Raw genomic sequence first — 18,019 nt, forward strand, 5'->3', positions numbered from 1 at the left:
TTTTTCATGTCTTCCATGTCTCTACATAATATGCTCAATCTTTCCTGTACTTTCATAAGCACATGGGATATAGCTACAATGTGTTGTATAACATCAGTTCAGTTCAGTTCAGTTGCTCAGTCGTGTCCAACTTTTTGCGACCCCATGAATCGCAGCATGCCAGGCCTCCCTGTCCATCACCATCTCCCAGAGTTCACTCAAACTCACATCCATTGAGTAGGTGATGCCATCCAGCCATCTCATCCTCTGTCGTCCCCTTCTCCTCCTGCCCCCAATCCCTCCCAGCATCAGAGTAATTAATTCCCCTGTCTGTCAGTTTTTGATTGCTTCTATTGATTGCTTTTTCTGTTCACCTTCAAGTCATATGTTCATGCATCTGTGCATACCTGGTAATTTTTAACTGGATGCCAGATATTACGATTTTGCCTTATTGAATGGGTGATGGATATTTTTGTGTTCCTATTCATATTCTTGAACTTTGTTCTTGGCCATAGTTAGGTTACTTGGAGAGTTTATCCTTTTGAGGCTTCCCATTAAGTTTTATGGGAATTAAAAGGATTAAAAAGAAACCATTAGACTAGGACTGTATTATGCTCCACTACTGAAGTAATAACTTTTGGGGTCTACCTAATGTCTGTTGAATTATGACGAAAACCCCATGCTTAGGAACACGAACTACTCTCAGCTCTGTGTGAGCGTTGGCAATTGGTCTTTGTACTTTGCAGGTGGTTCTTGTTTCCCTACATAAGTAAACTGATTTGTACCCAGCTGAAGACTTGAGGGGACCTTCTGGAGATTTCAGGAGCTTTCTCTGTGAAGTTCTGTCCGCACACCAGACTTTGCCCGACAACTTCTAGGTGCCCCGGCTCCCTAGATGGTCAGTTCCATTTCCTCAACTCCAAGAGATGACCAGCCTCGGCATGAGTGCCCCTCCCTGCACCACTGCCTGGAGTCTCTCTGCAGACTCTGAGCTGAGGGAATCATAGTGCTTACCTTATCTGTTTCCTCTTTCTCAGGGATCACCATCCTTTGGTGCCTGTTATTCATTATTTGAAAAACCTTGTCCCGTGCACTTCATCTGCTTTTATAGTTGTTTCAGGAAGGAGAGTAAATGCGGTCCCTATTTCTCAGTCCAAACTAGACGCAGAAGTCCATTTAGTAATTTGTTTTTGCTTTTCAGCTTCAGTTGTTTTGTTTTTCACATAAATCCTTTTCCACAAAGCATGTAGTAATAGTTCACTGTACACCATGCACTTTTAATAAATGTTCTGGATTGAATGAAATAAATCTTAAAGAGGGGCAGAAGCAAGATGACTAAGGGAACGTCCTCATTTGGGACATGTCGGAGTAAAACCACCGTGGTGCTGCTGTGGCTCTAAGACCTACCACCTTTGGAAGTCGACTTGTGGCAAATGTGGCTACCCTGCCAAGTGTAAGGAAAGCGTAACCGGAGTGCTAAAGCTAAAAGACAAAATACCACTGGGACTGATTGAATGGGGCACCGGAAAATTATATACTGCAGATTTAGGCATGGATTCCATGAAGGAACAACACCTAAACCCAAGAGGGCAGCTGTTCCAGCATCCAGTTCGTCTTAAGAATTTCAATGAGTAAATGTGCAATAAATATTCTGGATTTTAAAAATATTAAAAAAAAAAAAAAGAAAAAGAGGAAATTCTGTCCACCTACATTTTGCTCAGAGGAGGCTTTTCTGGAGAATTTAGGACACAATTCTGAGATAACCAGTTCTATTCTCTACTCTGTTCCTGATGACTTCTGTGGCCTTAACTTTTTATGCCAAAATTTTCATATAAAAGAGTAATGAATGTTGGCCTTCCTGTCTAAAATTAAGAAAAGTGTTTTTTTTTAGTTAGAGTCAAACAAGGATAGTCTTAACTAGGATTATATTGAAATTCTTTCTATAAAGCCTTTGAAGTACTTTTAACAATTGTGAATGTTGTCTGTCTGTAAATTATTTATTATTAATAAAGGAACTGATTCCAAGTCATACTCCAGATATCACCTGATAGTCACCATTAATAGCAACACTGAGGCTATGTCTCAAGGGGGACAAATAAAAAATTATTTCTCAAGTTAATGGTGATATTATTCTCAGCTTTTACATTAACTTAATGATTTAATGGGTCCTTACTAATAAATGTTGCCATATTTTCACAAGCATTTTGGCAGTTATTTATAAACTGCTTATACAAATATTTGCTTCATTTCAAAAGAAAATTAAAAGCATATAAACTTACATTCAACTCTTTTCCAACCCTTCCCCTGGTTCATGTCATGCCATCTAGGGCATCCAGATAAGGAAAATTAAATAGCACAGATACAGGAAAGAATTCTGTGTATACCCCAAAATCCATGTGCACAAATCTGTAAACATGGTTGGCTTCATATATTAGAAGATTTAGATTCATTCCAGCAAACAAATTCAGTAAAGGGATGATTTATAGCCAAAAATATTATCCTGGAACCCCATACCTTTGCCATCAATACTTTGTGCCTGTGAAAGTTCATGAGAGAAAGTGACCTCCAAACATTCTTATATTTCAAATCCAAACGTTCATAGGTTTCAGATAAAAAACATTAACCTTGCGTGACCTTAAATATCAGAATTATGTACCTCATTGTTGTGGTAGATTCCCAGAATTCATACCATCAGGGAACTTGTTAGACATGTAAGATCTCAGACCCCACCTTGACCTACTAAGTTACAATGTGCATTTAACAAAGAGCCCCAAGCCATTCCTAAACACGTTAGATTTTAAGGAGTACTTCTGTTCATCACCTTGCATCTTTAAGGTCAGTCGTTCAACCCAAGGTTTTACTGTAGATAAACTGCACTTCTCTTGCTCTGAGACATCGTATCTTTTGTCATTGTACAACAATCTGAATCCTATTGCTGAAGTGAATCTGACTTCTGTGATAACAAATGGAACTTATCTGTAAGGCTTCCGGTGAGTGAGTGAGGTGCTGTGGAAAGCCATTCTTTCCTGAGAATGTGTTTCAGATCTCTTGATTCTGAAATGTTAGACTGTATATGACTATACAATATTAAAATTGTGACTCCTTCATGATTCTTTCAATGATTAGAATTTTCCAAAATTTACTTAAGCCCCTAACTTAAAATAGGTTTTTATTGTTCTGATGGAAAGGTTGGATATAGTTGTTCAAAACCCCAGTCATTATAGTAGAAATTTAGATGCAGAAAGGATGCCAGAAATTAGTTTTCCTGTTTTAGACCACCCCCTCTTGCATTTAAAGGGAAATAATTTGCAATAAAAATGTATGTTATTTATCCTTGGTTTAACTGATATCCTGTCAGCTTCCAAAAAGAATTTATTATTTGAGAAGACTTCTCTGTAAAATAAAGCTAGATTTGTGTAAAAATGTGTGTGCTTAGTCGCTCAATCATGTCGGATTCTTTGCAGTCCGGTAGATTGTAGCCCACTAGGCTCCCTGTCTGTGGGATTCTCCAGGCAAGAATACTAGAGTGGGTAGCCATTCCCTTCTCCAGGAGATGTCTCCAACCCAGAGATCAAACCCAGGTCCCCTGCATTGCAGGTGGATTCTTTACCATCTGAGCCACCAGGGAAGCCCAAAAAATGTGTAAAGGGAATGAAATAAACATAGCAACCACTTTACCTGTGTTTACTGAGATTAAACATTAAATTTGGTTCTTCACCTCTTGGAAGTTAAAGCAAAAAATATAAACGAAACAAACTATAAGGCAGGTTAGCTTTTGCAACCCCGTGTATAGAATCCTGGTTAGGGATATTACAGTCGTGTCCGACTCTTGCGACCTCATGGACTGTAGCCCATCAGGTTCCTCTGTCCATGGGATTCTCCAGGCAAGAACACTGGAGTGGGTTGCCATTTCCTTCTCCAGGGGTATAGAATCCTGGTTGGGGATATTAATAACAATATAGTTCATTTCGCTTTTTAAAACCTTTATATAGATGATCAGTTTTGAACCAAACTTTTATCTGAAAGGTTACATTTCTTCAGTTAAATGAAAGATGCTTAAATTTAGTTCTGTGTTGTTCTATTGGATAAAGTCTAATAGTTCTATTGGCTAAAGTCTAAACACCTCATTGGCTAAATCCCGATAAATGAAACTGGTAGGAACAAAGCTATGGTTTGATTTTTTACAACATAAAATTTTAAAACTTTGACTTCCTAATGTTTGATAAAGTTAGATCTACCTGGTCAAAACCTTCTGGTTATCACGAAATAACTGGTATTATGAGAGTAAAGTGCTTTTTGCTCAATAAAAATATTTAGTTCTTCCCTAGATGAAGCCATTTTGAGAACCAGTAGTTTTCTTGTACACTTACTTGTGTTGACTTATTTTATGACAGTGTTGGTATTAAGACCAGAAAAAGAATATGGAATTCTCAACTTGGATTTCAACTACCATCTTGACAATTATTTTCAATACGTTTTAATTTACAGACAGTTACTTTACAAAGAAGGTTGAAGAGACAGTTTTTGTTTCTAGTAAAAGAAGCAGGGGAAATCAGTCTATCAACGCAAAAAAGTATTGTGTATACGTCAACCCTAATCTCACAGTTTGTCCTGTCCCCATCCCTGGCTGTATCCACATGCTCATTCTCTACATCTGCATCTCTGTTCCTGCCCTGGAACTAGGTTCATCTGTACCGTTTTTCTAGATTCCACATACATGCATTAGTATATGAGACTTGTTTTACTCTTTCTGACTTAATATCACTCTGTATAACAAATTTTAGGTTCATCCTCATCTCTACAAATGGCACAGTTTTGTGCCTTTTTATGGCTGAGTAATATTCCATTGTATATAGGTACCACATTTTCTTTATCCATTTATCCAATCCATTTTTTTTTTAATTAAAGTAAAGCTCATGATAGATATACCCCTGAGGGGAAAGGGCAGTTCTAAAGGAACCACATAGCTATGGAATGGTTTACCACCAGCAGATCCTCTTCACGATTTTACCCACTTCGATCTGTTTTCTCCCCCAGTCCTTGTTCACATTTATCATCTGTGAGCAGAGTACAGCCCTTATGGCAGAACAGTGAGTGATCATCATGTCCCCACTGTCACCTCAGTGATACCTTCTGTCTCTCCCTTCATTTCTCCTTGGTCCAGCTAAACCAAGAAAAAGGTTTGATTGTTCTACTCTTACCCAAAACCCATAAGGCTAACCTTGAGGATTAAACTATCATATCTTTTGTGCCTGTCTTCATCCAGCTAACTAAAGAGCTAGATGATCTACACTTTGTTTTGTAGGACACTGATAAAAGGCTATCATTTTACTGTCTGCCTACATTTCTAAACTTCCACTGGAAGAGGAAAATGTAACTCTTCTCTAGCTTACTGAGCCCTGCTAAGCTAAGTGCTTCTGTACTCGTCACTCCACTAAAACAATCTGTGAGGTATGCAGTGTTACTGGCTTTAACAAAAGAGTAAACTGAGGTATAGATAGGTTAAATAAAACTTACCCAGGATCTTACAGTGATCTTGGGAGTGGAAGCAGCAGAATCAGGTTTCAAAACGTAGGTGTGACTAAGCACTAAGCCTGTGATCTTAACCTCTACACTACATAAACTTCCCACAAACAAAGCTCACAAAGCATCACTGAATCACTTTGATATAAGATATCTATTCATGAAGCTCTTTTTGAACAAGGCTTCATTTTAAGACATGTTTGCTAGTAGTAGGCTCAGAGCTCAGAAAGCTAAGTATTTTAATTAGACACCACTTGTCTTTACCAATAACTTAACATTTTTATATACTTCACTGTTTCTTCTTAATTATTAATACATGTCTAAATACCCCCTCTTTTTTCCTGCTATTGATTTTTACACATTTCTTCTGATTTTCACTGATGTCAAAACATACATAATGATTAAGAGTAGAAACAACAAAAGATTTTTCAGAATAGTCAAAGCTTGGAAATTCTGATCTTTGTTTTGGAGAATAGTGAATATTTGAGGATCACTGATCTAGAGTGGAAAAAATTGGTTTCTATTATTAACTATTTTTTGACAAAAGCATGCTCAGTGTAGCCATCTTCTTTCACTACTGCTCCTTTACTCTTTATAATTTTGTTTCCTATAATAATTAAATATCAATATCTTATTTATATTATCTCTTTCATAGAACTTGAGCTGGCCTGGAATGATAACCACTTCTGCATATTCTGTATTCTTTCCTAGCCCCTAGTGTAAAGGAATGTCAGAATAGAGGCACATTAAGTTTTTATTGGATAATACTGCTATTAAAAATCTTTTTTCACATTACATGAAAAAAAACTCATGAATATATCCTGTGTTTTACAGATTTTAAGGACTTTCAAGGTGCACTCATGGTATAGAACCTGTTTGCCAATGCAGGGAAAGTAAGAGACAAGGGTTCAATCCCTGGAGGAGGGTATGGCAACCTACTGCAGTATTATTGCCTAGAGAATCTTAGGGACAGAGGAGCCTAGTGGGCTATATTCCACAGGGTCGCAAAGAGTCAGACATGACTGAAGCAACCTAGCACACAAATTTTAAACTTGGAGATGAAATCAAGATAACTATTAAGCTGCCTTCCACTTTTAGTCTCATCTTCTCCATAGATAACTGTGTCTATCAAAAATTTAACATTTATTTCCCACCCTTTGTTAATGCTGTATGTCAAATGGATCCAGTATAGCTATACATATTATTTTTCATATGTCTATGTGTTTTATATACTGTAGATATTCTTCAGCTTTCATTTTTTCTTGTACAACGTCTTAGAATTCTGTTGCTATAACCAAACATAGATATCAATATGTTGTCGTTCAGTCTCTAAGTCTTATCTGACTCTTTAAGATCCCACTGACTGTAGCCTGCCAAGCTCCTCTGTCCATAGGGTTTTCAGGCAAGAATACTGGAGTATATTACCATTTCCTTCTCTAGGGGATCTTCTCAGATCAGGGATCGAACCCACATCTCCTGCATTCGCAGGTAGATTCTTTACCCCTGAAACACCTGGAAGGCCCCAGACATAGGTATGGCTTGTTCTTTTTAACTGTTGCATAATATTTCATAAAATATAAATATCAAGAGTCATTTAACCACTCACCATGTAGAAAACATTTGAGTTCTTTTCAGGATTTTATTATTATTAAGATAAATGAAATAAACATTTGCTTTTGCATATCTTATATACATGTATCTTATATAAGTACTGAGTATACATATGCATATATTTATGTGTCTTATATACATACTGAGAAGTAGAATTTCTGGGTTATGGCATATGTCTTACTGTAAGAGATATTTCCATAGTAGGAAGTTATATTATGGTCAGTCTAGGTTCAGGTATAGAAGTAAAAACCTCCTCAATCCTGGGGTCAAACGTTGTAAAGAGTCTATTAATTTAGCAGCAGTTGTATTATTACAATGGAAACATATTGAGAATCAAAGGAATGGATACTGACTCCCCTCTGCCTCTAATTATAATTATACAGCCTTTCCAGACTTGAATTTCCTCAACTACAGTGTTACAATGGGATAGGGCTAGATGATTTATTTCTTAGGAATTTTCCAGACCTACATGGCATTTTTCTGGTCTTCATTTATTCATTCATTCAATAAGTATAAACAAGGCATATATAAGAATCTACAACGTTTCTGTAAGGACTTGGCAAGAAACAATATCAGGAAACAAGACAATGTGTAAACAGATAGGTATCATTCAAATAAATGTGTCTAGGCCACAAAATGTGTGCTTTCCAAAAAAAATGATAGGAGAAAGAGTACGAAAGATAAATATGTATCATTTATTTGCTTTCTTGGTCCAGATTTTCCCCTAAGTACAAGTCCTCTCATCTGCTACAACTTCAACAGTGTGTAGTTCATGTGCTGTGCTGTGGTTAGCTGCTCAGTCCTGTCTGACTCTTTGCAACCCCATGGACTGTAGCCCGCCAGGCTTCCCTGTCCAGGCAAGATTCAACAGGCAAGAATACTGGAGTGGGTTGCCATGCCATGCGCCAAGGGATCTTCCCAACCCAGGGATCCAACCCAAGTCTTCCGCATTGCAGGCAGATTATTTACCGTCTGAGCCACCAGGGAAGCCCGTGTGTAGTTCATACACACTAAATAAAGAAGGGATCGAGAAGGAAAAAGTGTGGGAGAAGGCCTTCCTTGAGAAGAGAATTAATGAATTTAATACTTGTTAAAAACTAAAAAGAAAAATATAGCTGTTTTAATGCAGTTTTTAAAGATTCCTGTCTTTCAGCACTGAACCTGTACATCTCTTTATTTAAACTTTCTTTGAAGTTGTGGTAGCTTCAAAGGCAAAAGGACTAGGTGAGGACACAAAAAAGATGAATCAAAACACAGACAGTGTAATTTATAACATTGAATTATCAGCCCACTGGGAGGTCAGATAGAAATCAATTACATAAAGTATAGTTATATTAAAATGACCTAGAGGTGTGGGATGGGGACAGTGAGAGGAAAGTTTAAGAGGGAGGGTATATATACCTGTAGCCTGATGGCTGATTCACTTCGTTCGGCAGAAACTAACACAACATTGTAAAGCAGTTACATTCCAATAAAAATGAATAAAATTAAAAAATGACGAAAAAATATGACAGTAACAAGACAGCATTTAATAATTTTTCACAAATAATGAGAAACCTAACCAAGACAGTATCATAAGTTCCTGTCAGTGCTCCATAGATCAATTTACTTTCAGTTTAGACAGTTTGAAACTTACCCACCCAAAATGGAAAATTGAAACCCTCTCCAAGTAGGTGATTTCAAAGCATGATTTCACTCTCCCTTTGTCAATAACATCAATTTGATTAAGTGTAATTCATTTCAGAGGACGTTTATCATGTGCTAGGTTGGCGGTTTAGTCTCTAAGTCGTGTCCAACTCTTGCGACCCCATGAATCATAGCCCACCAGGCTCCTCTGTCCGTGGGATTATCCAGGCAAGAATACTGGAGTGGGTTACCATTTCCTTCTCCAGGGGATCTTCCTGACCCAGGAATCGAACCCGGACCTCCTGCATTGGGGGCAGATTCTTTACCAACTGAGTCATGAGGCATTCTAGTAAATGCTAGGGACATAAACATGATCTCTGCCAAAAAGAGTTTGCCTTCCATTGGAAATATCTCAAAGTTCTGAAATCTCAAAGCCAGATTAATTTGAGTGTGCCACCTTTAATCAAAGAAAAACAAAGAGGGAGAGAGAAAAACGTTACTTACATATTTTGCAAAACTTATCATGATTGGTTCCAGGACACTGTACCACCAGCACCAACCTGCTTGAATACCAGAATCCAGAGATGCTCAATTCCCTTTTAGAAAACAGTGTTCCCACAGTAGCCAAGGTCCCGCTTCCACAGATTCAATCAACCACATTGAGTTAATGTGCAGTTGTGGAACCTAAGGATGAGGAAAGCAACTGTGCTTACATAATTTAATTTTACTTCTATCGACTTAACTTTCTTTAGCTGTGAGATATGGAGAGAATTAATAATCTATGGTCCTTTTCAGCTTTAACCCGACAACTGAGTCAGCCTTTAGGCTTCCAGTTGTTGTGTAGAAGAGTAGCAGATAAAGTAGCCAGTTCAGTGAAAGCCATGTCAAGTTAAAAATGGTGTTCAATTATTCAGTAGACCATCTGCTGCTCTTTGTATATCTCACCTCACTGTATTGTTCCCACTGATCATAACACTTTGCAAGTAACGTATTTAATATTCTAGACCTATGGTAAATTCACCAGATAACTCATACTTAATCTCAAACTTCCATTTTTATAATCTTTTCTTATTAGACTGAAGCCACTTTTCTGACCATGAACAAATAATATGGTAACTGTAATTAACATTTTTCGGTTCTGTTAATTTTAAAAATTTTACATAAATCTCCATGGTATAAAAAGTAATCATATCTAAGATAAGAGATGTTTTTACTTAATAATTTTACATCTTTTTTCTAAATGTAGAATGTAGAAAGAATCCAGTAGATCTTTCATCAGTGTATCACAGGCCTCTAACTTGCTACTGGGCTATTTATTTATTGAATTCATTTATGCAAAACCAAAACACCTGGTTAGAATTCTATTCATGGTCAGTTAGTCTAAGATTAATTATAATTTCCAAATGATACAACTTTGTACTAATATATTTAACCTCTGGTTTGTAGATGTAAATTTTAACTAATGCATTTGATATCCCATGCGATGAGAAAAAAATGATACTTATTTGAGGAAAAATGTAGCAATAAAGTGGAGATACTACCTTAAACTACCTTGTACATGTAACCATTCTTACATTCTTCCTAGTCTTGGTGTATTTCCTTTCTGATTGGATTCTAAACATTTTAATTAGGTTTTCTTTTATACTTACTTCAGCCTATACTTCAAATAGCCACTTGCCTCACTCACAGTCATTAATGATGTATAATCTCTTAAGGCTAAGATTAGATCCATTCAGCCTTAGTTCTATATATATTTTGTATGCTAAGTGGTTCTTCATACGCCAGACTTACAAAGGATTCCTCTCAAATCATCTGTCTCCATCTCTTCCAAGTCCAGTGCTGTGCCCGGCAACATACACTCATCATCCAAAAGCTTAACTCTGTAGATATGTAAAGGCAGCACAGATAATTCGAAGCATAAATTTAATGTCTCACCAGGGCAGGAGTGGTGATAGCAGAGCTTCTTAGATCTCTTCCAACAGGACTGCCATCTGGTCTGTCATCTCTCAATCTTTTGAAGGATATTCTAACAAAAGAAATGCATGCATGCTTAGTCACTTCAGTCATGTCCAACTCTTTGTATGTGTAGCCCACCAGGCTCCTCTGTCCATGGGATCCTCCAGGCAAGAATACTGGAGTAGGTTTCCATGCCCTTCTCTAGGGGATCTTCCCAACCCAGGGATTGAACCTGAGTCTCTTAAGTCTCCTGCATTTGCCAGCAAGTTCTTTATGCTTCCCTGGTGGCTCAGTGATAAAAGAATCTGTCTGCAGTGTGGGAGACTCGATTCCTGGATAAGGGAAGATCCCCTGGAGAAGGGCATGGCAACCCACTCTAGTATTCTTGCCTGGAGAATCCCCATAGACAGAGGAGCCTGGTGGGCTACAGCCCATGGGGTCTCAAAGAGCGACTAAGCACTCAAGAAAGGTTTTAACTTACCTGACATTCCCCCTAGTGTGAGACTCAGTACACTCATATATTTCTAAGGAGAGGGCCAAGGGGCAGGGTAATAGTACCGCCAGAAAATAGGCAAGACCTTCTGTCATTCCTCTGAGACTTCCCAAATTAGACTCTCCCATACTGCAAAGACACTAGATATTAACCCTCTAGCTCTCCATCCAAATGAAACATTCAAGTCTTGTCCAAGTGAAAGTCTGATAAGCCTTAAGTGTTAGTCGCTCAGGTGTGTCTGACTCTGTGACCCCAAGGAATGTAGCCCACCAGGTTCCTCTGTTCATGCAATTCTCCAGGCAAGAATACTGGAGTGGGTAGTCATTCCCTTCTCCAGGGGATCTTCCCTGACCCAGGGATCCAACCCAGGTCTCCTGCATTGTGGCAGATTCTTTACCACTTCCCTGAGCCATCAGGGAAGCCCAGGGACTTAGTAGTAGTGCTACAAGGAAAAAAGTTGCAAAACTAGTAAAGCACTATTGTAAATATGGAGTTGTTTGGTGCCAAGAATTCGATTCTTATGCAAAACTAATTAAAATTATCCTAAAACATATGATCACAAAAAGCTTCCATTCATAAGATAATGATAAACCTTACAGTTATCTTTCCGCTCTGTTCTCCCTGGTTTCAGAGGAGCGTAAGGAACTGTTTACCTCTGAAGTCAAGAGACATAATTTAAATTTCAGTCCATGATTTTCTTCCTTCCAGTTTTATCACAATATAATTGACATACAGCTCTAACTTTAAGGTGTCCAGTGTGACAGTCTGACTTACATACATCATGGAATGATTACCACGATAAGTTTAGTGTACCTCCGTCATCACATGCAAATACAAAAAAAAAAAGGAAATGATATTTTCTCTTCAGATGAGAATTCTCGGGGTTTGCTTCTTAACAAGTTTCATGTGTAAAATACAATTATCATGTTGTACATTATATCCCTAATTTTATAAATAGAAGTCTGTATCTGTTGGTTACTTTCATGTGGTTCCTCTCCCCACCTACCACCTCTGGTAACCACAAACCTGATCTCTTATTCTATGAGTTTGTTGGTTGGTTGGTATGCTTGTTTTTGAAGTATAAATGACCTACAGCACTCTGTTAGTTACTGGTGCACAACATAGTGATTTGACATTTCTACACATTTCAAAGTGATCACCATGGTAAGTCTAGTTACCATCTGCCACCAATACAAAGATAGTGCGTTATTATTATTGACTGTATTCCCCACACTGTTCATCTCATGCCTATGACTCATTTATTTTATAACTGGGATTCTTTACCTCTTCATCTCCCTCACCTATTTCTCTCATTCCTCCCCACCCAAGATAATGAAAAAATAAATTTAATCTATGAAAATAAACTAATTCAGATGGGTTATTATAATTATTATTAATATTATTATCATCTTGATTAATGATGCTCATTACAGTTGCTAGAAGAAAACTGAAAAAACACCCCAGGATTATAACCAGAATGCATATATGTGTGTGAGTGTGTGTATATTTTTTTAAGTAAATGGTAGGCAAGGGTGTGGTGTACAGTAGCACCCAAGGAAAAGCAGCAAAGATTCAGTGGAATAACTTGGTAAACAAAGAAAAATGTTGAAGAGGTATTTTCAGAGAATCATTTGTGAAAAATTGCATTCTGCAAGGTGAATTCCGAGTGTCATTTTTAATGTTTCCTATTAGTTTACTACTCATGTCATTATTCGGAGAAGGCAATGGCACCCCACTCCAGTACTCTTGCCTGGAAAATCCCATGGACGGAGGAGCCTGGTGGGCTGCAGTCCATGGGGTCGCTAAGAGTCTGAGGGACTTCACTTTCACTTTTCACTTTCATGCATTGGAAAAGGAAATGGCAACCCACTCCAGTGTTCTTGCCTGGAGAATCCCAGGGACGGGGGAGCCTGGTGGGCTGCTGTCTATGGGGTCGCACAGAGTCGGACATGACTGAAGAGACTTAGCAGCAGCAGCAGCATGTCATTATTGGAATACAAATCCTCAATTCTAGGAATAATTGAATATTACTATTAAGGAAGTAAGTCTTTCCATAGAATTGCTTTGGCATGCCTGTTTTACCATTTGCTGTCTGAATAATGTAGAAGATGCTACTGATACTTCTGATTTCTGAAATATATTTTTAAATAAAATTAAGAGTGAATGAAAGTCATTCTGTCGTGTCTGACTCTTTGTGACCCAAGGGACTGTAGCCCACCCTCTGTCCATGGAGTTTCCCAGGCAAGAATACTGAAGTGGGTTGCCATTCCCTTCTCTAGGGGATCTTCCCAACCCAGGAATCTAACTGGGGTCTCCTGCATTGCAGCCAGATTCTTTACCACCTGAGCTACCGGGGAAGCCAAAATTATGAGAGACTCTTCTAATTTGTTCAAAATAATCTTCACCAAAGTTTATTTTGTTTGATTTCTAGTGTATTATGCAATGAAATCAAGCAGCCCTTGTAATCAGTCTGAGAGAAATGGCAAAGAGGAAAAGAATACATTCGTGATGTAAGTGCTTTTCTATTTTGATTGCTAAGACTATTATATATCTCATGTCTCTTCATATTACATAGTATTAATCAATACTCAGTAGATGATTATGAAATCAAAATGATATCATACTCCACATCCACACCCACTGCCAACTCTGCATTCAGACAACTCTTGTCCATTGTGATAGCAGTCAAGTTTTTGTTCTAGATTTCTATGTATAGAAAGATGGCAATCATGAAAACATATCCTCATGGCTCAGTCAACAAATATTTACTCAGTAGTCAGAGACATCTGGCAAAATTAAAGATTTGCAATGGCCCTTGCCCACAAAAGAGATTAAGATTTAATAAGGAAGAAAACAGAAAATTAAAAAAAGGCCATAAACATAAGTACACATGGATAAATCATGGAATTATAAGAACAAGAACAAACACATTAAAAGAGGATTAAGTTTGTGTAAGAGAGAAAATGAATTTTTAAAAAATCTTTAATCTTGGCTCTTGACATTGTAAAGTTCTGGTTAATTGTTTTTCAACATTTATGTGGCAAGTTACTTAAATTTAGGCTTCCCTGATAGTTCAGTTGGTAAAGGATCTGCCTGCAATGAAGGAATGAAGGAAACCCCAGTTCAATTCCCGGGTCGGAAAGATCCACCAGAGAAGGGCTAGGCTACCCACTCAGTATTCTTGGGCTTCCCTTGTGGCTCAGCTGGTAAAGAATCTGCCTGCAATGTGGGAGACCTAGGTTGGATCCCTGGGTTGGGAAGATTAAATTTAACCTGGTCTTGGCGTCCTGCATTCCAAATCTATTTAAAACCTTTAAATAGAGAGGCTGTCTGACCACATAATTTGCATTATTTCTCTGTTCAGGTTTTCGTGCTCAACATTGCCTAGTTTTGATAACAACCAATCATAAGAGGAAAGGAAAATCTTACATTGTAAAAGAAATGTTATAATAAAAACAACTCTGAGATGACAGAGGGGGAGGAAATTCTCTAAACAGAGATCTGCATTTCCCACGAGATCTTAAATTTCGATACCAAGAAACTGCTTCAGTCCTAAAAACTCTGTTCTATCTTCTATATAGAAAAATTGTGGTATGATTATAATGGTTCGATTCTTCCAAATCACAGTGTGATATGGTAGTTAAATTTTTATTTCCATAAAATTACTAGGGCTATTTAAGGAGTGACTTGCTATCCTGGTTGTGTGATCTCTAAAGGTCCTTCCCTTTCATGTACTCAGGGTATACCTAGAGCCTGTGACTGATGGAGGATCCTGGGCATTTGGCAGCTATAATACAAAATCAGTGCCATCCACTTGTGGTAACCAAGACAACAAGAATTGATGATAATGTTTGCTTCTCCATCAGTTTTGATTCACATGTTTTCTAGAGGGACTAAAAAAGCAGATTTACTACAGGTGGTGTCAGACAAGCTATCGAGCACAATTCTGTAAAAGTAAATAAACCTTACTATTCTAGGTGTCCATTAATTTTCATTTTGGAGGCTTACCAAAACAGATTCGATCAGAAAAAAGAAAGAAAATGTTGGTGTGCCAGGCACTGAGAAGATACTGGACCAAATGGTAGTCTCTGCTGCATATAGTGTGTGATGCATGCAGACACGTTACAGGAAAATTCCAGTCTCAAATTTTGCAGCCACATGGACAGCCGAATGCTCAGGGAGGCTTAGCTAGTGGTGTGAAGCTGGGCTCACCTTGCCTGGGCAAGCGATTCGCTTCGTTAACAGGCTAATGAGGAAGATAATTAATCTTTCAAGAAGAACAGAATGAGGGAAAGTGTTGTGTGGGAGAAATATATTTCTAATTCACTTACTGAGTAATATACCAATGGCTGTGGGCTTCATAATTACCTCCATTTAATAGAAGAGGTGAAAACAAATAACATCATGTCATGCCAAAGTCACTTTCCAGAACTCCCAGTTTCCCATCAAAACTAACCAAGCTTCAATTTCTAAAGATGTTTTCTGTAATCCACAATTTAATATAGAAGTGTGTGTTTCTGTATTTAGACTCCGCTTGAACCGTTTCAGCACCTATAGAAGAATTTTCAAAGAAAATAATTTTAGTGCTTGAATTGAGCTGCATTTATACAGAACCCTCTAATTTCAAATAGGGAACAACAGATTTTAAATCTTTAACATAGTGCGCTAGTAAGACTGGTCAAGTATAAAATAGTTGTTAAATAATTTCAGTATAAATTCACTTAAAATTTTTTGTACATTAAAAATTAATATAATAAATGTGTTAATTTCACTGACTAGAAACACTTCAAACACCAATTTTTGATAATTTCATAACAAGGCTAACTGCATCTTCTGTCTGTATACCGTGTCTTTTCTTTGCACCTGAACTCTCTAAATGAGGAACATCTGCTAGTGTTTAATTCACATCATATGTTTGATGTGGTTACTTCTGTGAGAATAATTTAGATTTCGTCACGTTGAACTATGGAGAGACTGCCACTTTATTTTCAGGAATAATACTTATCATTTCCAATCTGATCTTAATACATGGGGCCCAGATAAAATATCAGAAAATAACTCTTTAATTAGTTGGATAGTACTTTTCATCAGATAATAGAATACCTTAAATTTTAAAATTTGAATGAAAGAATCATCAAATATGTCATATTTTGCTTTGTTACTAATTATTGATTAATACTTATTCAATTAAAATATTTACTGAGGGCTTAATCTGATGTGAAGAGTCTTAAAGATGAGTTGTACACAAATCCTTACTCTGGAAAAGGTTATAATCTAGTATAGTAAATACAAACACTTCACATATTATTCTAAGAAAAGATAAAAGAAATGGCATAAAACTATTATAAAGAGAATTCAAATGAGAAAACAGCCCCAAGGAATTTGATGTACCAGAAAGCCCTTCAGAGAGGGGTTTGAAGATGGGTCTTAAAGAATAGATTAGGGTGTGTGGTTTAGAGGAGGAAAGGAAGGATATTCCATGCAGAGAGAATACAAATGTAAAGGTGTGGAAATGGAAAAGCATAGGTTGTGTTAGTGCATCAGTGAAAAACCAGGTTGTAAAGAAGTAATTGGAAATAAACCTTAGAAAGTAGGTTGTAGGAAAACTGTGGGATCCTTGAACTCCTGACTATAAAGTCGTGAGGAGTCATGGAAAAGATTTGAGCAGGTAGAATGATGTGATCAGATCTGGCCACCAGAAGATTACATCATCAATCATGTACATTGTGGGAACAGCTGGCAGGCTCTGAGAGCCCAGACGAAAAGTAACAGAGACCAAAATTAGACTAGTGACCTTGGAAATGGGAAAGAAGGAAAGATAGATTGGACAAAGGGAAACTGGGAAACTCAGGAAATATTTGAGTATCAGTTCAGTCGCTCAGTAGTGTCCGACTCTTTGCGACCCCATGAATTGTAGCACGCTAGGCCTCCCTGTCCATCACCAACTCCCAGAGTTCACTCAGACTCACGTCCATTGAGTTGGTGATGCCGTCCAGCCATCTCATCCTCTGTCGTCCCCTTCTCCTCCTGCCCCCAATCCCTCCCAGCATCAGAGTCTTTTCCAATGAGTCAACTCTTCACATGAGGTGGCCAAAGTACTGGAGTTTCAGCTTTAGCATCATTCCTTCCAAAGAACACCCAGGACTGATCTCCTTTAGAAAGGACTGGTTGGATAGGAAATGGAAAAGACAAAGTAACCGTTTGGCACCTAGGTAACTAGAAAAATAGTGTAATAATTAATAGTTATAGGTAAGTCCAGAGCAAAGTGGGGTTTTGGTAGGAAATTGATGAGTTCCATTTTGAACAAGTAGAATTCAGGATCCTAGAAAGATATCAAGGGAGTGAAGTCAAAAAACTATATCAGCTTTTTTTTTTTCCTTTTGATGTAAGTAGAAGCTTGAAGCATTGTACGTGATACTAACTCATCTTCGAAATCGTCTGAAGATGTCTTAGTTGACCCTTGATTTTATTCTATTCCATAGCTCCTCAGTTCATTTCATCCACTCATCCACTTCATCCATTTCATCCACTTCATCCACTCACCTTTGAAGTAGAAATCAATCTTCCTGGCTCTCATTGTCTCTCTCCATGTTTCCTTCTAACTCAATTTGTCACCCGTCACATTTCTCCTCTCCATCCTAAAATGGTGCACCTGCCCACTAAGTTTTACCCCTTCATCCTGAATTTTACACAGAAATTATTTTTCCCCTAACTATGCTCTTTTCTGTTTCTTTCCAGTCAATGCATTTTTGAATAAATGATTGTCTTCCCCATTTAAAATGAGAAGAAACCACTCCATTTTTCCTCAGTACTGGTTTCTGTATTTTTATT

At 37.7% G+C, this 18,019-nt stretch overlaps 1 pseudogene; it reads left to right on the forward strand.

Annotated features, from left to right (window-relative positions):
• The first annotated feature begins 1,310 nt into the window (after nt 1-1,310).
• On the forward strand, nt 1,311-1,598 carry LOC129619724 (60S ribosomal protein L37-like; annotated as a pseudogene).
• The last annotated feature ends 16,421 nt before the right edge of the window (nt 1,599-18,019 follow it).

The sequence above is a fragment of the Bubalus kerabau genome, chromosome 9 (assembly GCF_029407905.1).
Source record: "Bubalus kerabau isolate K-KA32 ecotype Philippines breed swamp buffalo chromosome 9, PCC_UOA_SB_1v2, whole genome shotgun sequence".
NCBI lineage: Eukaryota > Metazoa > Chordata > Mammalia > Artiodactyla > Bovidae > Bubalus > Bubalus kerabau.